At 36.1% G+C, this 25,840-nt stretch overlaps 1 protein-coding gene across 1 annotated transcript in view; it reads right to left on the bottom strand.

Annotated features, from left to right (window-relative positions):
• ABCA13 (ATP binding cassette subfamily A member 13) overlaps positions 1-25,840 on the bottom strand; it is a 361,430-nt gene that overhangs the window by 51,108 nt on the left and 284,482 nt on the right. The window lies entirely within an intron of this gene.

The following is a 25,840-nucleotide window of genomic DNA, read 5'->3' as shown; positions in this document are numbered from 1 at the left end:
ATCATCAAAAAGATGATGCAAGAAGTATTGGCAAGTATGTGGAAAAAAGGGACCCCTTGTGTACTGTTGGTGGGAATATAGACCGGTGCAGCCATTATGGAAAACAGCATAGAGGTTCCTCAAAAAAAATAAAAATAGAAATACCAAATCTAACCATTCCATTTCCGGGAATATATCCAAAGGAAATGATATCACTATGTCAAAGAGATATCTCCTCCTCTGTCAAAGCAGCATTATTTATAACAGCCAAGAAATGGAAACAACCTAAGTGTTCATGAATGAACAGAGGGATATGGAAGTCGTGAAATAAATAAATATATATATAATGGTGTTGGGAAAACTGGACAGCTACATGCAAAAGAATGAAACTAGACCCTTATCTTATACCATAAACAACAATCAACTCAAAATGTATTAAAAACTAAGGACTGTAAAATTCCTGCAGAGAAAACAAATGGGATAAGTATACATACACACACACACTGAAAAAGACAAATACTGTACCATTTCACTTATATGTAGAATCTGAAGGGGAAAAAAAAGAGGGAAAAAGAAAAAAAGAAAAATAACTCATGGAAAAAGAGATCAGATTTGTAACCAAAAGTAGGGAAGCTGGTCAAAAGGGACAAACTTTCAGTTATAAGATAAATAAGTACTAGGGATGTGGCGTACAGCACAGTGACCGCAGCTGACACTGCCATATGATATAATTGGTGGGAAAGTTAAAAGAGCAGATCCTAAAAGTTCTCATCAAAGGAAAGAAAAAAGGTTTTTTTCTGTTTTCTTTTGTATATAATGAAAAGATGGGTATTAACTAAACTTACTACAATAATCAGTTCACAATATATCTAAGTCGAATTATCAAGCTGTATACGTTAGACTTACACAGTGTTCCATAGTAACTGAATCTCAATAAAATGGTGGAAAAAGGAAAATTTAAAAAGGAAACTAAAATGTATGTGAGGTGTTGGATTGTAACTTGACAGGAGGAATCCTTTCACAAGGTATATGAATATCAAATCATGATGTACACTTTAAATAGCTTACAATTTTGTCACTTATACTTCAATAAAACTGAAAAATAAAAAAAAGGATAGACAAATTGAATATCATCAACATTTAAAATGTTTTATATTTCAAAGATATCACAAAAAAATAGACAACCTATACAACTGGCAGTTTTTTATAAATCATATCACTAATAAAGCACTTATTCTAGAATTATATAAACTGCTCACAACTCAATAAAAAAAATACAAGTAGCCCAATTTAAAAATGGGCAAAGGATCTGAATATGTGTTTCTCCAAGAAAGATACACAAATAGTCAATAGAAAAAAACAATGGTCAGCATCATCAGTCATTAGGGCAATGCAAATCAAAAATACAATGAAGTATTGCTTTGCACCACTAGAATGGCTATAATCAAGCAATGGACAATAACGGACTGGTTGGTGAGGATGTAGAGAAGAAACTGACACTGTAAAACATTGTTGTTAGGAATATAGAATAGTGCAGCTGTTTTGAAAACCAGTTTGGCAGTTCCTTAGCTATACTCAGAGTTACCTAGCTGTATGACCCAGTAATTCCACTCCTGGTTTATACACTCAAAAGATTTGGAAATAAATATCCATGAGAAAACGTGTACATTAATGTTCATAGAGGCATTACTCATCTTAGTGAAAAAGTAGAAACTACCTAATGTCCATCAACTGATGAATGGATAAACAAAATTTGCTGTATTCAGACAGTTGAGTATTATTCAGTCATAAAACAGAACGAAATACAGAAACATGCTACAATGCAGGTGAATTGAGAAACACAACATGCCAAGTGAAAGAAACTATACAAAAAAGACCATATATTGTTTGGTTCTATTTAAATGAAATGTCCAGAATAGGCATTGAGATAGAAAGCAAATTAATTTTTGCCAAAGGCCTAGGGAAGGGGGGATGACTGTGGATTGGTACATGGTTTCTTCCAAAGTGATGAAAATGTTATGAAATTAGACAGTGACAGTTGTACAACCTGGTGAATATTCTAGAAACCATGAATTGTTATACCTAGTGTGAGTTTTATAGTATGTGAACTATATATCAAAAACAGTTTGACAGTATCCATAAAAGCTGAAAATGCTCATGCTCTATGGAAGTAATTTTATTTCTTGATGTGTATGTGATATAAGTGACTTCAGTATGTTCACCAACAAATATTCAAGAACATCCATGACAAACATTTATCAGCTAACCAAAATGAACAAACTACTGTAACAAGAGCAATGTGGGCACATCTCACAAAGTTGATACTGCCCGAAGGAAGCCACTCTCCAAAGAGTAGACATCGTATGATTTCATTTAAATAAAGTTCAACAAATAGGCAAAATTAATCCGTGATGAAGGTCAGAACAGTGCTTATCTTTAGTTTGGATGGGGTCTTGACTGAGGCTGTTCACAATGGGGTTTCTGGGTCCTGGCAATGGTCTATTTCCTCGCGGTGGCCACATGGGTGGACTAACATGATGAAAATTCATCAAGACTTAGACTTAGAATTTTGAGTTACTGTACATCTCAATTTAAACCTTACATGTGAGAAGTTGTTATTAGTCTGTACCTGTTAATTTATAAATTTTCCTTACGCATTTGTTTAAAAGCATCTTATGCATGTAGGTTCTCCTGAAATGAGTTTTCATAGTCTCCTGACAGCCCTTCCAATCTCAAGTACCTCTTGGACAATTTCAAAATATGAAGCAATATTTAAACATTTCAAGTCTTTTAAAAATGTGGGACATCTCCTTAAATTATCATTTTCATCTCCCAGTGATCGCAGGCCACTTTCTGCCTCTGCACTTCCTACTCCCATGTTTGTTCCTTTCCAGTTAATACCTTTGAACTTCTGAAAGGATGAAGGATTCAGAACAGGTGAAGGATTCGGAACAGTCGGGGGAGGCGGGGATTCAACAACAGAAAGAGTTTGGTGTCTTCCTGTCTTCAGAACTACTCATCTCCCAGCACAGGGATGGCTGCCTTATGTCTAGTTATTCAAGAGTTGTATTTTTTAACGAAGGGCAAGATTTCACAATGGAGTGGAATGAAGAGCCTTTTCCTCTACTTTCAGAGCAGGGCACCTTGTGTTTGCTGTGCAAATAAACCGATTGCATTTGCTTTGAGTTCCTAGAAATCACCTCCTCATGCACATCTTGCACATAGGATAACTACACATCCTATTGTTTTATTAATGAACCAACATCTGTCAGTGTGGGTAGTTCAGTAGAATGTTTTCAAAGAAGAGCCAGAGGCTACTGATAAAGCAGGGCTAGGTGTTCAAACAGCATTAAGGACTTGTTAAGTAAAAGCCTACAGTGGTTGTCCTCTTTCTGTTTCATTACCTTAAATACCTGGTGCTCTGTGAATAGCTAAAATTCACTATCACAACTTGGGAGAAAATAAGAGTCTAGAGAGAGCAACCTGACACCTCAAAGTTTAAGTGAACTGGACCCATTTTCAGTGGTGCAATGTTATGCTCCAGATGGAGACACAACGTGTGCATTGTTGTGGAAATATGTGTACAAAAAGGAGGTCACTTTATAATGTAGCTCTGGAGTACAGGAAGGTTTGGTATCTAAACCAGAGTCCATTCTAACTGTCCCAGAAGGTGATGAGCCCATTTATCCCCCTCAGGGATAGGGATGCTAACCAAACAATGTCTAAATCAAAATCACGGTCAGGCTCATCTATTTTATAGCTTCCACATGCTTTGTATATCAGTTATCTCAACCCAAAAAGAAGGTCATAATATTCTGTAAGCTTTATGCTTCAGCACCTCTTAGAAAGGTAAGACATTTTTCAGCAGAGGATCTGAGATAAAAATGAACTTCAAGTAGCTTTTATCCTGAAGCATGCTGCTAGCTTTTTTTCTCTTTATTTAATAAGATAGCAGATCAAGAAATTCATAAAATTAAATAAAGCATTTGGAGCACCCTGAGAGATCTTTGCCAACCCAGTGGTTAATGTTTGAAAAGGTTTTACATAGATTCCACTTCTCACCTCAGGCACTTAATTTCCTTTGTATTAGCAGCAGTCTGAAAGCTGCCCAAGTAGGTTAACAAAAAGTCAGGATAGAACTGTTCCCTAGCCCTTGTTTGATCTGCTTTCCAAGCAGCAGTTTAAGCCCGTTTGCCTTCAAACTGCTTGCTGTTTTATTGCCACCGTGCATACACCATCATGGGGCTTGCCTGGGATTGATCCCCATTCTGTCTCCAGGTGAGTTCCGAGCTGTTCTTGCCCACCAAGAAAGTGCCACACATTTCTAGCAGCAGAATGACTCACTGAATGACATATATTTTTTGCTCATAGCAACAACCAACCTTACCAGTCTGTTAATTTATTCAAAGAGGAGATTAAGTTATTACATCAAAAACTTGTTTTTAAAGAACAAATGGTGGCTTATACTTATCGCCTACTGCAGTATCAGACGTTTCATTCGATGTACCATCATTTATGACAAGCACAGGCCCACTTTTAGAAGCTGTCAGGAAACCACTAGCACAGGACCAGTTTCTCAGCACTCCATTATCAAATACAGTTCTTCCTCAGGTCATGTTCAAGGTTGAACCAAGTCATTGGTAAATTCACAGAGTCAGGAAATTAAATGTGTGTTGCTGATCCACATGATAACTGTCTGCAATCTATCTTGCACATATTTGGACATATGTGGATACAAATTCCTTGAAAAGTATTATTACTTCCATGAGACATGGAAGTCAGGAAGAGTTTTATTTTAATTTTAAACAGTTAGAATTACCCCAATTTGGGTATCTCTAAATTTTTTTTATTACATAAGGAATCTTCATATAAAGAAATACCAAAAACAATGCCATTTACAGAAAATGGACTGATTAAAAATGCTGGCACTATTCTCTACCTACCTGATATTTTGAATATTTAAGCAGAGGGCAGGCAAACTCACAAAGGTTCTTATTTTTTTCAAAGTGGGATTTCAAAAATCCTTATGTTAGAGGTACAGGTTATTTTACTATGCTGTATCTCCAAATCCACTAAGAATCCATATCATTAAAAAGTAATAATTGCAAGTAAAACTGTCAGCAAAATAACACCACTGTTTATTGTTAATAAACTACTGATAAGTAGCAGTCAGAAGATCAGGACTCAATTTGATAAATTTCTTTAAAAGTTTTCAGAGTCTTTCAGAAAATCTAACTTATTTTTCTGGAAAACAAAAAGCACCATGGAGTATTCAAGGTAATTACTATTTTATAAATGTACTGCATGGAATCAAGGTCCATATATGAGAGCTCTGCTACCCATGTGGAGATGCCGGTCCAGGTCTGGCAGACATGAGGTACCAAAATGTCTTCCTGACATATTCCTCACTCACCACCCCCCAAAAATGCTAGAGATAAAATGATGAAAGGATAAGAGCCATTGAAAAAGAAGGGGGAATGTTATGTGAAATTGGGAATATTCACATAGTGCTATTGTTTACACTGAGGAGTTAATATGGTCCTTATAAATTAGAAAATTAAACATTATATAGAGTTATATTTGGAGAGGAAATATTTCCTACAAATATAACTTCTCAAATCAGAGAAGCTAAATAGTCTAAATCCCCCCCACAAATTCTCAGGAGAAATGTGGGGCCATGCAGAAAACAAAAACGAGCAATCAACAAAAATCTACACAATAGCATGAAATAACTAAAGAGAGCAGCATTAAATTAGGAAGCAGAGTACAGAAAGACAGGACATCACTAAGGAGAATATAATATCTCTAGCAACAAATAAACTTAGATAAACTCAGAGGCTACAGCAAAACCTCTTGGACTAAAATACAGCCAGAAACCTGGCTCTGTGCTGCCAGAGGCACTTTGGGAGTGAATCAGGAAAGTAGACAGTACAGGCAGGTGGAGATGAGGAAAAGGCAAAACACAGCAGAGAAGGGCTCATGACATCACTATCAAAGGCAGTCAAAGTCAGAGGGATGCAGTAAAGGAAACCATATGCGGAAATCGACTATACATCAGAAGGAAAATATCCAACAAAGGACTATGGCATACGAAAATTTCCTATTGCAATGAAATAAAGCTGATAGCAAACGAAACATTATACAACTTTGAAATTTCAAAATAAAATTCCAAAAAGAAAAATCAAATGGTTTTACAAAATATCTGGGAAATAACAAAAATGAAGTTATATATGGAATATTATCTAAAATAATGTTCAAAGGAAAAATCATGGATTTAAATTATTTCAGTAACAGTGATGCAATAATCAGAACTACTTAAACATCATACAAAAGGACCCCCAGAGACAGCAGAGGAAAGAATAAAGCAGAAATTAATTAGAAAAAAATTATAAATAGTTGGTTCCATGAAAAAATATAGACAAGTAATCAGTTCCTCTCAAAAAAAGAAAGGTATAAAAATAAGGACATTACAAATATAGAGGAAATTAAAATAACAGGAAGACATTATTTTGCCCAAATCAAATGACATGTCAGTGAAGTGCTCTTCCAGGAAATATAAATGCCCCGGCCTGACCCACAGACTGGCAAGCTATGCAAAGACCAGTGACCATTTTAGAAACTGAAAAGCAGTTTCTATGTCAAAGAGCAGCTGCAAATCACTGCCCTTCCCAGTCATGCAGATCCATGCACAGAGAGTACCAAACAAGAAATGTCTGCATAGAAAAAAATGGGCCACTGGGGAAAATGGTTGTACATTTCTACAGTCTTCTGATATTTTTAGGATATGCATGCACTGCATATTCAAAAATATTTAAAACAATAACACCAAATGCTAAAGCAACATCACAAAAATATTTATCTGATAAAATGAATTTTAAAAGGCAGCTGACACATTTTAGGCTGATACAGAATTCATATGAAGCCCACAAACTTTAAAATATACTCCTTCATGATACTGACATACATAATAGTTCAAAGATAAAAAGTGTCATAGTCATCGCCTGTGGAAATCACAATACATTAGTGTCATTACAGATGATGATACCAAATGTTTACAATTTATGCTAAATAATTTTGGTAATCATCTACAATATCAAAGGTAACACATTGTATCAAAATCACAACTTTATCCCTGTTTGTCTCAGGATGTATTTTTCTCTCTCATAGTTGCATCCAGAAAGAAAAAATTAGAGCATGCATCATGGCACATTAGTCCCTTTAAAATAAAAGCATGTATTTCAGAAAGAAAGATTGAATATGAGACCAAAAAAAAAAAAAAGACAGCATCTTCTCCTCCCAAAGTTTCCTTTTTCACATTCCCTATTAATGATTAATACTTCATTCCTCAGAAAATCCTGACTCAGACTAACCAAGCTCAAAATTATATTTGACTTCACTTTTTTCAAATGCTATTATTCATGGCACTGTGCTACCAAAAATATTCTGGCATGGTTCCTTTCAGTTCCTTTCTCCCTAACTCCTCCATTCTCTCCAAGCTCTGCTTCAGATACCAATGAAACATGCCTAGATCATGGGAAAAAAACAACCAAAAAAAAGAACGGTTCTCTATCCACATTAATTCACACTTCACATTGTCAGAGTTATTAACCAAAATCAGAGCTCTAACTTCCAGCTCCAAATTAAATTAAATCTCTACAGCTTCTGTAAAATGCCTATAAAAGTAAATAAAAACTCATCACATAGAAAAGCAACATAGTAATCTTTGAGGACATCTTAATAGTTATGACAGAAGGAGTTGGATTAAAAATTATAGTAATAAAGTTCTGGGGGAAAAAAATAAAAAATTTTAGTTAAGATCACAAGGACTCAAATCGTAAAAGAATATGTGAGTAAAAGATAAGTAAATCTCATATCCACCCACCACTACCACGCAGACCACGCCACCTGGATACAGACTCAGAGAAGTGGGAAGTACACTAGCCAGATGACAGGGCTCCTGAAACCGCAGGCCTGGCCTAAGACAGAGCCCGTAAGCTCTACACTGGTTCAGATGCCGGTAGAAGGCAGTGAAGGCAAGCAGCAGTGCTATCTTGAAACTGAGGACATACTAAAGTTTTGATTTCTTGTTTGTTTTGGTTAACTTCAGAAGAAAATGAAACATATACATAGCGAAATAAAAAGCAAAGTGAGGGTGATTGCCAGAAGACCATGGGATAATTCCAGAAGCTTTTGAGAAAAACAGGTGACCTGAGAATGTTTGTACACACAAGTCATCTGTCACAAGTGAAGGTGATTGAAATTAAGTAATATTAGAGGAATCAGAACATGCATTCCCCACTCAGTTATCCTTTGTTTAAAAAATAAACCTAAGTGTAAGATGAATTTCTAAAAAAATAGGAATTAGGCATTATTGCAATGAATGGAAAAGCTGGTGGTCAGTGCCACAACAAATTAAAATAGACATATGTCTAAATAAGTTATAGATCAACACTTATGCATACCTTTCTTTAAAAAGAAAGAAAGAATAATGCAAAAATTTAACAAAAATCTGAGGTCTAAAATGCCAGAACAGGTTATAAAGATAGATGAGGAAAAACAACTGGTTATCCTTTAGACTTAAGTAACTGGAATTCAAAAGAACTGTCAGTATTGATTCCGTATGTCAAGCTTCTGAAAGGTTCTAAGTAATACAAATGATCAAATGGGATTTCAGTGACAATACAAAGGTTCTTTGTAGTTAGTACATCTAGATATCCAATTAAATATGGAGATCAAATATACATTTTACCTTTACTGCTTCCCCAAATTACATTAAGATGATAGCTTACCTACATGAAGCCCAGTTAATACAGACTGGATGTAAGTCCTGGTCATACAGAGTCTTCATGATAGCTTTTAATGATCAAACATAAAGAATGAAAGAATATCCAATGAGTATTAGTCATTTAAAGGACATATGCAACATGAACAACATAAACCATAAAAAAATAAGAAAAAAACAGGAACTTGGAGATATCAGAGACAATGTAGAGATAATATTTTAAAAGATAAGTATATAAATATTTTCAGAGATAAGACATGATATTACATTTATGAAAAACTAGGGTGCCATGTTTTGTAAAAAGATAACTAGAGAGAAAAAAAGGAGCCCTTCAAAATGTTAAAAATACAATTATAATAAAATTCTCAGTAAGTAACTGGAAGGTAAAGTTGAGAAAATCTCTCAAAAAGTAGAACCAAAAGATAGAGATTGAAAATGGAAGAGAAAATTTTGTATTCTAGGAGACACAGCTGAATAACCAGACACCTAGGAATAAATGACAGTGAAAACAAAGGTAAAATGATTATAAAAGAAAAAGCATCAAGAAAATTTCTTAGCACCAAAGGAATTAAGCTTGGAGCCACAGAATTCCAAGCCTAATAATAAGTTAAAAAAAAGAAGACCCATGCCAAAGCATATTATCATGAAATTTCAAAACACAGGAAAAAAGAACAGATCCTAAAAACTTACAGGCAAAAAAATCACTCCAAAATTCAAGTTATAATGTCACTGGATTTCTCAAAATCAACCCTAATTCCTAGAAAATATACTGAAAAATGCATTCAAGTTCAAAGAGAATGTGATTTCTAACTCAGAATTCTCCACCCAGCCGAACTATCAAATGAAAGTGAGGCAGAATAAAGGGAGTTTCTGGAGGATGTTATCAAAAAAAGAAAAAAAAATGTAAACCAAAAAAAGGAGATAATGTGAAAACAGGAAATAGAGGATCCAATAAGAGAGAAGACTGAAGGAACCCAGGAGTAATGGTGCAAAGTGGTACAAAATACAGGATGACAACTGAATAGTGAGTCTGAAGAGGGGCCAAAACAGATTGGAGTAGAAAGCTCCAGAACATCATAATATCTTCAAGAGGATGAAATTGACAGACTAACTGATACACTTGAATGGATTATAAAGGAGAGCTAATTCACAGAGAACAGAGATAATTCACAGAAAACACAACAACAAAAAAAATTAAGTAACAAAGGAAATGTCATGATAATTTAGGGTTCAACTGTGAGTAATACATATGTCATCAAAATAGTGTAAACCCCGTTTAATGAGCTAACCACTGTGTGCATGTATTCCTTTAAAAAATATGTGAAAATATAGATGGTAACTACAGTTACCATGGTGAGCATTTCATACCGTATATAACTGTAAATTACTTTACTGTACACCTGAAACTAAGTCAACTGTACTTCAATTAAAACTTTTTAATAAATAAAAAATTTTAATGTGAAAAATAAGATGTATCAAAGGATGACAAAAAGATCACTGATACCCATGATTTAGAAGTAGCAGATAAAATCAGCATTCATTCTGAATAAACAAATTCAGGAAAAGAGAGTGCTTGCTTATTACCACCACAGTTTTACAGTTTTAAGCATTATATAGCAATGAGAAGTCATATTTTTGTCAATGAAGAAAATCTTAGATCAGATAAAAGAATTCAATAATATGGTTGGTCACAACCTACAAAAACAATGTTAATTGGATATGGGAGGTTAAAGATGGTGCCATAAGAGGTGAGACAGAGACCTTTTCCCAAAACCACATATAATATGAAAATATAGTTAATACAACTAATCTTAAAAGAGCAACAAGAAAGAAGGCTGGGTCAGACTGCATAAACCTGGAGAAAACAGCAGACCTCATGGAACAGAATAACGTACCTAAGCCATGATCTAGCAGGACCCAAGCCCTTCTCCCATCCCAACTCACCAAAGGGAGGAAGAGAAATGGAGCAGGGAGGGGGGTGGAAGCCTAGAACTGCTGAACACCTGGCCCTGGAGAGCACGAAACTACATTGCATGATGCTCTGGACTTTTGAGGGGTTGGAAAGCTAAGACAAGTGGAATACTTAGACAGATTCCAGCCACTTGTGAAAAACATGTGGCTGCTCTGGGTCAAAAGAAAGGCACGCAGTCTGAGAAACTTCCTAACAGTTAAAGGGCTGCTAAACAGGCAAGGATTGCACAGAAGGATCTGCTCAGGAGAAAGGATAGGTGGATAAAATTGTCTGGGTGCACTCTGGCCAGCAGGTTGGGACCTTTCAGGAGCTACAGGTGCTCCATCCCCCTGGCTGGCTCCAGAGCAGCTCTGAGGCCCTTCACCATAATACGCAGCCTGCTGTGCCTTCCTCCTAGGGTGCCAGCACCAGCTAGTGAACTGGAAGTCCCTGCCCTAGTGTCAGGCCAGCCAGAGGGAGGTCCCACCTATGGAAGCTACTAACCCAAACCACAGAGGCTTACATCTGTGTGCTTGGCCCACTAGTTCTGACAGTGGAGATAGGCAAGGCAGCCAGGAAGCAGGAAACAGCTCTTTCCTCTCCCTAGGCACCAATACCACTCCCTCGCAACACCGGACACTGGCTCCAGGGGCTGAGTAGCTCCAGAGAGAAGAGTTTCTGGGCACTAGAGGGCACCACATACAAATATGAAACATCAAAGGAGGCTTGTTCAAACCAAAATCCCACAAACACTAGAAAAAGGGACAAGTGAAACTGAACTCATCCATCTTCCTGAAAGAGATTTCAAAATAAAAATCATAAACATGCTCATGGACATAGAGAAAAATAGTCAGGAACTCAGGAACAAATTTAGGACAGAGATTTAATCAATAAGAAATTCAGTATTTGGAATGAAAAATACAGTGGAGGGATTTAAAAGCAGATTAGATATAGTAAAAGATACAGTAAATGAAATAGAAATTAGAGAAGAGGAATATTAGAGAAGCTGAGGCACAGAGAGAAAAAAGGATCTCTATCAATGAAAGAATATTGAGAGAACTGTGTGACCAATTCAAATGGAATAATATTTGCATTACAGGGATGCCAGAAGAAGAAGAGAGAGAAAAAGGGGTAGAAAGTGTCTTTGAGGAGGTAATTGCTGAAAACTTCCCCAATCTAGGGAAGGAGATAGTCTCTCAGGCTATGGAGGTACAGAGATCTCCCAACACAGGGAACCGAGGAAGACAACAACAAGACATATGATAATTAAATGGCAAAGATCAAGGACAAGGACAGACTATTAAAAGCAGTCAGAGAGAGAAATAAGATCACACTAAAAAGGAAAACCCATTAGGCTATCATCAAACTTCTCAGCAGAACAGGTCAGAAGGGAATGGCATGATATATTTAATGCAATGAAGTAGAAGGGCCTTGAAGCAAGAATACTCTACCTGACAAGATTATCATTTAAATTTATGGAGGGATTAAACAATTTCCAGAAAAGCAAAAGCTGAGAGAATTTACATCCCATAAACCATCTCTACAGAATATTTTAGAGGGACTGCTAAACATGGAAGCACTCCTAAGGTTAAATAGCTATCACCAGAAGAAATAAAACCACAGTAAAAAAAAGTAGAATTAGTATTTACTAAGCAGATGCAAAGTCAAATCAACCACACCCAAAGATAGTCAAGGGATAGAAAAAGAGTACAGGATATAACACCTAATACATAAAGACTGGAGGAGGAAGAAAAAGGAAAGTAAAAAAAAAAGAACCTTTAGATTGTGTTTGTAATAGCATACTAGAGAGTTAAGTTAGACCCTTAGATTGTAAGGAAGTTACCCTTGAACCTTTGGTAACCACGAATCTAAAGCCCATAATGGCAATAAGTACATACCTATAGATAATCACCTTAAATGTAAATGGTCTGAGTGCACCAATCAAAAGACATAGAGGCACTGAATGGACAAAAACACAGGACCCATCTATATGCTGCCTACAAGAGATGCACTTTAAAACCAAAGACATATACAGACTAAAAGTGAAGGGTTGGATAAAGGTATTTCATGCAACTAATAGTGAGACAAAAGCGGGAGTTGTAATAGTATCAGACAAAATAGAAATCAAAACAAAGAAAGTCACAATAGACAAAGAAGGACATTACATAATGATAAAGGGGTCAATCCAGCAAGAGGATATAATTAACCATTAGAAATTTCTATGCACCCAACACAGAAGCACCTACATATGTGAAACAAATACTAACAGAATTAAAGGGGGAGATAGAAGGGAATGCAATCATTTTAAGAGACGTCAACACATCACTCACTCCAAAGGACAGATCAAACAGACAGAAAATAAGTAAGGAGGGAGAGGCACTGAACAACACATTAGAACAGATGGACCTAACAGACATCTACAGAACACTTCATCCAAAAGCAACAGGATACACATTCTTCTCAAGTTCACATGGAACATTTTCAAGGCTAAATCATATACTAGGCCCCCAAAAGAGCCTCATTAAATTCAAAAAGATTGAAATTGTACCAACCAGCTTCTCAGACCACAAAGGTATGAAACTAGAAATAAATTATGCAAAGAAAACAAAAAAGCCCACAAACACAAGGAGGCTTAACAACATGTACCTAAATAACCAATGGATCAATGACCCATAAAAACAGAGATCAAGCAATATATGGAGACAAAGACACCAATAATTCAGCACTGCAAAATCTGTGGGACACAGCTAAGGCCATGATAAAAGGGAAGTATATGGCTATACAGGCCTACCCCAGGAAAGAAGAACAATCCCATATGAACAGTATAAACTCACAATTAACAAAACTAGAAAAAGAAGAAAAATAATGCCCCAAAGTCAGTAGGAGGAGGGACATAAAAAAGACTGGAGAGGAAATAAATAAAATTGAGATTAAAACAATAAAAAGAATTAATGAAAGCAGGAGCTGGTTCTTTGAGAAAATAAACAAAATTGATAAACCCCAACAAGACTTATCAAGAAAGAAAGAGAGTTTACACATATAAACAGAATCAGAAATGAGAAAGGAAAAATCACTATGGACACCACAGAAATACAAAAAATTATAAGAGAATACTATGAAAAATTATACACTAACCAAATAGATAGCCTAGAAGAAATGGACAACTTTCTAGAAAAATACAACCTTCCTAGGCTGACCCAGGAGGAAACAGTAAATCTTAACAGACCAATTACCAGCAACAAAGTTGAATTGGTAATCAAACAACTGCCTAAGAACAAAATTCCTGGACCAGATGGCTTCACCACTGAATTTTATTCAAAAATTTAGTGAAGACCTAATACGCATCCTCCTTTAAGTTTTCCAATCAGTAGAAGAGGAGGGAATACTCTCAAACTCATTCTCCGAGGCCAGCATCACTCTAATACCAAAACCAAAGACACCACAAAAAAAATTGCAGACCAATATCCATAATGAACATAGTTGCAAAAATACTCAACAAAAGATTAGCAAGTCAAATTAAAAAATACTTCAAAAAGATCATACACCATGATCAAATAGGATTTATCCCAGGGATGCAAGGATGGTACAGCATTAGAAAATACATCAACATCATCCACTACATCAATAAAAAGGACAAAAACCACATTATCATCTCCATAGATGCTGAAAAATCATTTGACAAAATTCAACTTCCAGTCATGATAAAAACTCTCAACAAAATGGGTATAGAGGGCAAGTCCCTCAACATAATAAAGGTCATATATGACAAACCCACAGCCAACATCACACTTAACAGTGAGAAACTGAAAGCTTTTCCTTTAAGATTGAGAATAAGACAAGGATGCCCACTATCCCTACTTTTATTCAGCATAGTTCTGGAGGTCTTAGACACAGCAATCAGACCACACAAAGAAATAAAAGGCATCCAGATTGGTAAAGAAAAAATTAAACTGTCACTGTTTGTAGATGACATGATATCATACATAAAAACCCTAAAGAATCCACTCCAAAACTACTAGAACAAATATCTGAATTCAGCAAAGGTGCAGGATACAAAATTAATACACAGAAATCTCTTTCATTCCTATATAGTAATGAAGAACTAGCAAAAAGAGAAATAAGGAAAATAATTCCATTTGCAATTGCATCAAAAAGAATAAAATACCTAGGAATAAACCTAACCAAGGAAGTGAAAGACCTATACACTGAAAACTACAAGACACTCATGAGAGAAATTAAAGAAGATACCAACAAATGGGAATACATCCCATGCTCATGGACAGGAAGAATTAATATTGTCAAAATGGCCATCCTGCCTTAAGCAATCTACAGATTCAATGCAATCTCTATCAAAATACCAACAGAACTTCAACCAACTAGAGCAAATAGTTCTAAGATTCATATGGAACCACAAAAGACCCTGAATAGCCAAAGCAATCCTGAGAAGGCAGAATAAAGTGGGTGGGATTACACACCCCGACTTCAACCTCTACTACAAAGCCACAGTAATCAAGACAATTTGGTACTGGCCCAAGAAGAGACTCATAGACCAATGGAACAGAATAGAGGGCCCTGATATAAACCCAAGCATATATGTTAATATCAGTTAATAGACGATAAAGGAGCCATGGACATACAATGGGGAAATGACAGCCTCTTCAACAACTGGTGTTGGCAAAACTGGGCAGCCACATGCAAGAGAATGAAACTGGATTATTGTCTAAACCCATACACAAAGGTAAACTCAAAATGGATCACAGACCAGAATGTAAGTCGTGAAACCATAAAACTCTTAGAAGAAAACATAGGCAAAATTCTCCTGAATATAAACATGAGCAACTTTTCTGAATATATCTCCTCGGGCAAGGGAAATAAAATAAAAAATGAACAGATGGGACTGTATCATGTTAAAAAGCTTGTGTACAGCAAAGGACACCATCAGCAGAACAAAAAGACATCTGACAGTATGGGAGAATATATTTGTAAATGACATATCCAACAAGGGGTTAACATCCAAAATAGATAAAGAACTCACACGTCTCAACACCCAAAAGGCAAATAACCCTATTAAAAAATGGGCAAAGGATATGAAGAGACAATTCTCCAAAGAAGAAATTCAGATGGCCAAGAGGCATATGAAAAGATGGGCCACATCACTAATTATCAGGGAAATGCAAATTAAAACCACAGTGAGATATCACCTCACATCAGTTAGGATGGCAACATAGAAAGACTAGGAACAACAAATGCTGGTGAGGATGTAGAGAAAGGGGAACCCTCCTGCACTGCTGGTGGGTATGTAATCTAGTTCAACCATTACGGAAAGCAATATGGAGATTCCTCAAAAAACTGAAAATAGAAATACCATTTGACTTGGGAAATTCCACTCCTAGGAATTTACCCGAAGGAAACCAGTTCCCAGATTCACAAGGACATATGTACCCCTATGTTTACTGTAGCACTATGTACAATAGCCAAAATATGGAAGCAACTTAAGTGTCCATCAGTAGATGAATAGATAAAGAAGATGTGGTACATATACACAATGGAATACTATTCAGCCATAAGAAACAAATCCTACAATTTGCAGCAACATGGATGGAGCTGGAGTATTATGCTCAGTGAAATAAGTCAGGCAGAGAAAGACATATACCAAATGATCTCCCTCATTTGTGGAGTATAACAGTGAAGGAAAACTGAAGGAAGAAAATAGCAGCAGACTCACAGATTCTAAGAAGGGACTAGTGGTTACCAAAGGGGAGGGGTGAGGGTGGGAGGGAGATGGGGATTAAGGGGTATCATGATTAGTTTACACTAAGGGGTATCATGATTAGATTACACATGGTGTGTGTGGGATCACAGGGAAGAAAGTGTAGCTCAGAGAAGACAAGGACTCTGTGGCATCTTATTTCACTGATGGACAGTGACTGCAATGGACAGTAACTGCAATGAGCTATAGGGGGGGACTTGATTATTAGGGTGAATGTAGTAACCACATTGTTTTTCTTATGAAACCTTCTTAAGATTGCATATCAATGATAACTTAATTTTAAAAAAAGAAAAATACTCCACACACACACACACACACACACACACACACACACACACACAGAAAAACAATGTTAACTGGCTTCCCTGTGTATCAAATTAATCAACTAAATATATAAGAGAAATAAAATACCATCCACAGCATCATCAGACCACATAAAGCCTGAAAGAATAGTACTAAAAAGAAACATGTAGCATGTATTAAAATTCAATGAAGAATATTATAGATAACTGCAGTAAGTAGAGACAATGCTCCTGAATGTGAAAGGTCATTATAAATCTTTTTGATGTTTTTACAATTCTTTATGTCTGTTTCACATTAGGAAAATTCTGATAATTAATGTGAAGGTACCTCATTTGAGAGTAAGGCATATTATAATACCATAGTTTAAAAAGTAGAATTTATTCCCAGAAATGCAAATTCAAAATTAAAAGCACACAAACCTATCAAATATGTATAAAATACTTAGTGGTACATGTTTAGTGTGTTTGCCTGTTTTTTCAGTTTTTTGGAAGTGTTTGTAATTATTTGTTTTCTTACAGAAGCATTTGCCCCTTACTAGTTGAGCATTCCTGCTGCAGACGGTAGGTGGGGAGTGAAGGTGTGGGCACACTGTCCTGATTTGGGGGTGCAGGGAGGTGCCTAGTTTTGGCAGCACTCATATGTGAACAGCCCACAGATCACCTCTGTCCCCCCACTGCTGTGCTGCAAGAGCTCTGTGACTTCATTCATCCAGGTCAGACGCAGAGGAAAGCTGAAATGTGTATGACAGTTGCCTCTGCTGAAGGAGCAGTGTGACATCCATGTGAAGATATCAAAGCACCAGAGGACAACACTGGCCTTACTTCTAGTGGACACAGATTTCTGTGGTGCACACTCAACTATCTTCTTCATGTTTCCAGGAGCAGGAGAAGGAGGAAAGAAGGAAGGAAGGAATGGTGGGTGGGAGGGAGAGGCCTGTGGAGAGTGGAGAAAGGCTTCCCCAGGGCACAGCCTGTTATCCCCACCAGCAGTGTGATTGGAATGAAACCCTGTGGAATGCCAGGTAGTGAGCATTGATATGGGGAGGCACACAACATGGAAGACCTGTCCCAAGGTAAAAGATGGAACCCTAAGCCCTCAGGGCCTCAGAATGTGACTGTGAGTTCATAAGGGTGGACAGGATGCAATAGGACTGGTGTCCTTATAAGAAGAGAGAGACACCCAGGGTGTATGCACAGTGACAAAGGGCCACCTGAGAACACAGTGAGAAGGTAGCCATCTGCCAGCCAAGGAGAGAGGCCTCATGGGAAACCATCCCTGCAGACACCTCGACCTTGGACTTCTCATCTCTGGAACTGTGAGAAAACACATTTCTATTGCTGAAGCCACCCAATCTGTGGTACTTTGTTACAGCGGCCCTAGTAAATTTATACACACACACGTACACACACACACGCACAAACATACTGTTGTTCAACCAATGGTATCATCCACTGCAAAAAACAACCACAGAAAAACTATTTCAAGAGATACGTTGTTCAAAGATAAAATGAAAACAAAATCTACAAAGTGTTTGGTAGAAAAGAAAATATATGAAAAGCTGAATTTCCTGTGAAAATAAATATTCAGACACTCTGTGGTAGGCACTGCACAGAAGTGTCTGCTGTGCTCCATGTAATTGTGACCCCAGAGGTGGAGGAGAGAGTATACGAGTGTTCTGGTGAACCAGGGTGTAACAGCCTTTCAGGTCACAATATTCTCCTGTTTCCCAGACATCTCAAGGTCAGAGCTCTGATGTGGACAGTAATAATAATGGCAAAAACTTGTTGAGTTCCCATTATGAGCCAGACATAGATTATCTCATTTAATCCTCACATATTCTAATTTACCTTGAGATAAATGATCTCAAAGATTATTACCTCATTTTGAAGATTAGTCAACTGATGTTTAACAAAGATAAACAACTTACCCAAGTTCACACAGACAATGGCAAAACCAAGATTTAGACCAAGGGAGTTTTTCTCCTAAACTCAAACTCTTAAACCATTCTGCCAGCAATCTCTTACTTGCGAATGATCCTCAAAGGTCAAAATCATCATTTAAACATGATATGTACATAACAAATGTAGCAAAGATTCAATAGCAATTTTTTGAAGATCTTAAGCATTATCTAATAGTCTTAGTTACTTTTTTAATCAATCTCAATGGCCACAATTTTATTGCACCTACATGATTTATTAGATATTGGATTAAACCAATGTGTCACATGTGTCCATATGGACTGCATGATCAACTCACCAATGGAAAACATGACTATTTTTAAGTCAACAAAAAAACTTTTAAATGGTTTTTCCATCACCAAACCATATTGAATCATGTTGTTTTAGAGTATTTTAAAAATTAATTTTACAAATGTGAGATACAAGTGTAGATAGCAAGCATATGTATAAATACAACTCATGTGAGGAACCAGTTCTTTGAAATCAGCCTAAGAGATAAATAATGACTTCTAAATGGGTTACGGTACGTGGCCACAGATATGCCAGGTAAGTGACATGCTCCTGACCAGTCAACATGCTCCTGTCTGGGTCATAACTGGGCAAAGCTGACCAGTCCCACCACGTCAGCTTTTGTTTCTTACTGATTTCCAGAAGCAGAGAGGGGAGGAGTACCGGGACTCAGAAGACTGAGTTACCCTAACTTCAAACTACACAACTAAAGCAAATCCATTTTCCTCTCTGGCCTCAGTTTCCTCAACAAAAGGGTTGACTAGTTGATTAAGAAACTTCCAGGGATATCTTCAGAGAGTTCATGATGCAGCAAACCTATCAGTGGAAAACGAAACAGTGTGACGCAATTATTTCAATACTTAGCAGAGCTGCGGCCAAGTGTCATCTCAGGACAGAGCTGACGACAATCCTGTCTTCCCCCTGGGAGGTAGGAGACTTGTGTGCTCGACATAGATGGACAGTTGGAGCTCCCCAGGAGGAAGGGGCTCATGGGGAATACAGAAACTGTGCCCGGAAGGGACATAGAGGACATCACGGGCATGAGAGAGCCTGCCTGATACTGGGGACAGCTTAATTCCCATGTCGTGAGGGCCCCTGCAGTGGAGGTAAGGGTTCCCAAGGGGGATTATGAGCTTAGATGACATACTAACTCTGATTTTAACATTGAACTTCCGTACAGCTCAGTAGATAAACTGTAAGTCTGAGATTGTTTTTGACATTTAAAGACCTTCAGTCAAAGAAAATAAAGGGTCTCAAATTGATGTTCCTACCACATTCCACCCCTAGTAGCCTTCTCTATCCATTAAAGGAAATATGGTCTATGTTGGAGTATCTTTAGAAAACACATCCTAAATTTATGAAGACCTCAACTTGGCCTTCATATTTAAATGTCTTGAAAAGAAAGCAATTGCCTCCCATATTCCTCTTCAGTGAACATTATCCCTTAATTAACAAAATGCCTGGGGACATATCCCTGCCAGAGGACTTTCGGAGTTTAGCCAATACCACTTTGAAATGAAAGGAATAGATTACCCAAGATGATTTAATTATACTGGCATATCAGTATAGAGAGATATGTGTTGGTATAGTATAAAGTCCCAGTAAGAAATAATAAATTACGCTACACACTATGTATGACAGGTCAGCAGTTCTTTACATACCAAAAGTTTTTTCCATTTAAGAAGTCACATTTTTAGCTCTAGTTATGCATTATCTCTGTTGATCATGGGTTAGAAAGACATTCTGAATGACAGAGGCAATATCTAAGATAATGTTAGCAGACATGCTGCAAACAAGGGCAGACAGCATATACACAGAACTAAGCACCTTCAGTCTGAAATGAAGATCTCCACACATATCATATTCCCCATGGAAGCTTGAGGCAGAAGACACTAAGTAAGTCCTGGAAACATTGGTAATGCACAGTGATAATCCGCACCCACTGTGATGGCTAACTATGGATGGCTTCTGCTGGTTTACACATCTGCCTTATCTAAGCCATGCCATAGAAGAGGCACCAATTTTTTTAAATACAATAAGACTGTTTCACGCTAGGAGATACTTTGCTCCAGGAAAGGAAAATTCAAGTAAGAATATAATTGTATGATAGAGAAGTGGTCCAGCACATGTTGGTATAGAAGTCCAAAGGGCTATAAGGCAAGCATCAATATGAAGTCTGCATAGTAGTACTGAAAAACACTTTGATATGATGTAAATTGAAAACTTGGGTGAAATGAATAAAAGTTATATTGTTGCAATTATGTATTTATGTATATACATGTATGTGTGCAAGATAGATAGATAGATGATAAATAGACATAGAGAGATATTTTTTAACCAGTGACTACAAGAAAAAAAGCACTTTAAGATTATAGAGGATTTCCCCTCATTGTTTCCCTAACTCTGTATTAGTCTGGTAAATAACCACCTCATTTAAAATGGAAAAGAAACAAATGTTCAAGTAATTCTTAGTTGGTGAGGTTATGCTTTAAATTACTCTGATTTGTGACTCATGTTAGTGTAGTATAAGCAATAAATGAGTTCTTTGCTTTTTTTTATATATTGCTATTGCAATGGTTTAAGTGAGGCAGAGTAATCTATACATAAATTCCTAAGTGCTACACCCATAATACTTAGCAATTTGATGGTGTTACAGCATGTGATAGCTATTGCTTACATGAATCATATGAAAGTGGTCATTTAAGACAGGAAGAACCTAAGCCAGAAAAAAAAAAGATCTGTCCCAGTTACATACATAAAATGGAGTAGGATCCAAAACCATTTGTATGAAATGTGAAGAAAAAGCTTTGTGTCTTAAGAGTTTTTCTCTTGTTTGTCTGACAATTTAACATGTGATCATAAGATTTGGAAACCATAGGAAAGAATAAGAAACAGAAATTATAATTCCCTACCTAAATATAACTAGTCAACCTAGCAATGCATTCTTCCAGCTTTTTTATGAATGCTATCATTCCATTATTTCTGTTTATATTCTTGCTACTAAGGAGGTAGCCTTTGGTTCAATTCAGCTATCTCACTGAACTTTCTGCCATCATGGAAATGTTCTGTATCCATGCTGTCTGAAACAGAAGGCACTGTTAAGCTCCTTAAATGTTGTCAGTGTCACTGAAAAGTTAAATTTAAAATTTAGTTTAATTTAATTTAAGCTTAAAGCCACAAGTGGCTACCAGTTACTATTTTCAACAGGTGTAAGTCTAATTTTACTCCTGTATGACAACCTGTCTTTTCTCTCTTCTTTTTTAAAGAATTTGTTAGAATTACGCAGTTTTACTACAAAATGTCTCCATAAGGATATCTTATTTCTTTTGCTTGAGAAGCATAGTGCTTTCAGTTTAAAGATTCATCTCTTTAATACCAGAAAATTCTTAGCTATTATTTTTTCAAGTGGTGCCTCTCTCCCATTGTCTCTATTTTGTCATTCAGTTATCTAGTTAAGCATACACTGGACCTTCTCTTTCCATCCTTCATATCTCTTAATTTTTATTTCATCTATTTTTCATAATCTCTGCATTTTTTGTTCTTAACCCAACAATTATATTTTCTTTTTAATTTCAATAACCATCTTTTTCAGTCTGAGAAGGTATTTTTTTTCAAATCTGTTCTTTTTCATGTCATATTGCTTTGTTCATGTTTACATTCTCTTTGAGGTTATATTATATTCTTGCACTAATCCTCTTTGTATGATCCATCAATATCTATTCATGGTGGCTAATTTTCTGTTCCTTTTGTGATATTTGATTGGAAACTCCATTTTAGTGAGACTGAATTTTTAAATTGTAAAATCCCTTAAAGTATGGCTTGTAGGAACATCCCTTCAGAGTTTCATGTCTTTTTGTTCCAGGTGCCCATGGTTACAATCAGTCTGGAGTCAATCTTTATATTACATACTTGAGTAGATAGAGATGCAATTTTTTTGACCACAGGTAGTTAAATTCCAAATTTCATGGGATACCTCTCCTTTAAAACTCTGATCCTCAACAGAAACCAACAAGTTTTCGTATCATCTTACTATGCCAGTGTGAGGTTTTTTTCAGGAGCCCACTGTGTCAGTAAGGATGCAGCCCTGCAATGATGCTAAGTTTATAGAGGGTTTCAGATCAAAGTTTCCCCTAGTGCAGAGCTGTAGCCACATTTTTGAACCCTCAGGGTTCAAAATCTGTCTTCAATTCACAAACCCACAGCTGCTTTACCCCTTTCTCAGGCAGCCAGGCATCGACCTGAGCATTTATTAGTTTCTTCTTCTCCTATGTACCTAGCAATTCACTTTCTTTCTACGGCCTCCTCAGTTAGGCACTTATAAAACAGCTCTGGTTCATTTTCATCTGGTAATAACAGCATTTTCAGGTCATTTTAGACTTTCACCTTAACTGTCATTAAATATTATTTTGAATGACTTTGTAACTACTTTATATAGTATGTCTGTCAGTGCTTTGTCTTATTCAGTCCTTGTTTTTTGCCCTTAAATTTTAATGTTTTCACTTAAAGCAACACTGTAAATTTCCACATTGGAATATACCTATATTTTTTATAGTATGAATTTTATATTAATTTAATGTTCAGAAATACTGACTTGCATTTTTTCCAGTTTTCTATGAGAAATATTAAGCATTAGTCTCAGAAAATTTGTTAACTTACTTTCCTTTTCTCCCTGATATGAAATTTGTATGCTATCTTTTTTTATCTTTGACTCTATTCTATCACATGATTAAGCTATCCATTCAGAAAGGTACTATCTTACTACAAAATAAATATAGTGCATTGAGATACCTGTTAGGGCAATTAGCTATCTTCTATTCTTCTTTTTAAAAAACTTAGTGACTAAATTCATCTTTGTAAATTTCAGAGTTTCTATATCATGACTAGATTCAGCTAAGTAAACTTCAGAATTTTTTACTTTCTGTAACATAAAATCTATACAACTTGGTGGAGAAAAATAACATTAAGATACTTTGCTTTTTCTTCTAGCCACATGGCATACATAGGTCACTATTTATTCAGTCATGTCATGCTGATTCTAAAAAAAAGTTATCTATATTTTATCATGTAGTTTCACTATATTTCTTTCTAAAGTTATCCTTACATATTTTACATGCACTTTTCCTATTATAAGTGTGTTTCTTATTATATATTCTAACTCTTTATTGCTGGGACACAGGAAAGCTCTTGATTCTTGTACATTTAATTTTAATCTGGCCATCTCAGTTGAAATGGTTTAATTCATTTCTATGGGTGCTTTAAGTATTTCATATTTTAATATATAACATTAGTAATAGTAGCATAAATATTCTTACATTATTTAGCTATGTCATATACAGGGACTTAATTATAGAATAATGCTAATAATTTTAATAGTGTTATTCCTGTGTTTTGTTTAAATGGGTGTTATCCTAGTACTTCACTAATAAATATGAGGTTTTGTTCCATTTCGAATATTTATATCATATATAGTCTTATTCCTGTGTCACTGATGTAATATATATATTATACTTGTTTAATCAGATAATGAGTAAAGAGTTAAGATCTCTTAATTCAAATATATTCCTGTCATTCTCTTTATGGTTTTCAAATATAGTTTGTTTTACACATTTTCATGTATTTCACACATAGAACTGTTTGACTGTGATGACTTCATGTAGGACAGTATATTTGATTGATACACAATATTTTTGTCTCCAAAATGCCTTTTCCCTAAATTTTATTGATGAGATATTAATATATTTATATGTTTTGTTTTGTTTTTCCTTACCTAATTGCCAGTCTTTTATATTTAATTTCCCCTGTAATTTTGTGTTATGTCATACAAAAGGCATGCTTTTTTAAAAGCCAGTTTCTATTTGATTTTTTAAGGAACAATAAACCCAGCAACATTACTGCCAACTTATATGCCTGCTCTGGTAACTGTCAACTTTAAGAAACAAAAATTATCTCTTGATCCTTCCTCTTTTTCATATTGTACTTTCTTTTCTTTTATCCCCGTCTTCCTCTAATAACCAGGTGAAGAACCAGAGCATGAGATTTTGAATTTTATGTATTCTGAATTTTATACATATTTAGGGTTCAGAAATAATTTCCCCATTGAATAATGAATGTTTATGCTTTCCTGCATTATTTCTAGTTTTCTTTGAGATATATTATTAATTCTGGTCTCAGGAAAATTTGGTAACATTATTACAAAGTTTTAAGTAAGTTGGAAGACTTAGAATTGTGAAGCTTTTGAATGGGATGTTAAAAGTCCATTACTGTTGCCAGACAAATTATTTATACAGATGAATCAATGACCTATGCTTCAAGTTTCCTAACCCTTCTTTGTGGGCAGTCTGCTTTCTAAAGTGTAAATAAAAATGTCTTTTACAAAGAAAAAAAAATGTGGCCAGTACTGAATAAGTATGAGAGTGTAAGTGCATCTATGTCTGAGAAAGAGAGAAGTATTGGTATACAGAAGCTCTTTTTGAAAGAAATACTTAATATGCATGTGTTTTGGTCTTACTGGGATCAGGAGAGTCTTAGCAATTAGGGCCTGGGAAGTAAAGTTGGTCTCAACATCAAGAACAAGTAATAGAGGTGAACTGAAAGGAAAATGGAAATTAGGTTTTTTTGCTGTTTGGTTCTTTTGCCACGTGAATATTTATTTGTGGATAATCATAAGCCAATAAGATCAGCACAAAGCTGGTACAGCCTCTACAACATTAATAGGAATTTTACATTTATAAACACATCCTACGCACATAGCACATAGCACCGAGAGCTAGTGGGCTGCGGGGCTAATGAATCCCTTCCTGACCCTCCCAGAGGCAGTCCTTCCCTCTTAGCAGGGACCAAGAGGTGACAGGCACTTGCTCTAAAAACAGTATTATTACACCCCTGAGAAGCCTCTGGAATCTGTGCTCATTTCAGAAGGACCTAGGTCAGCACCACTGGGCTGGGAGACAGCCCCCCAAGTCCTCCAGTCCGTGCAGTTTGTCTTTGTTGGGCTAAATTCCAACTATAAGGGATTAGGAATTTACACGTTGAAACTTGGATTCAAATCCTCTGCCACTTTCTAGAAGTCTGACTTCTGGCACACCATT

The sequence above is a fragment of the Manis javanica genome, chromosome 6 (assembly GCF_040802235.1).
Source record: "Manis javanica isolate MJ-LG chromosome 6, MJ_LKY, whole genome shotgun sequence".
Classification (NCBI taxonomy): Eukaryota; Metazoa; Chordata; class Mammalia; order Pholidota; family Manidae; genus Manis; species Manis javanica.
Note: the sequence above shows the minus strand (reverse complement) of the source record. Positions and strands in the feature narration are given on the sequence as shown.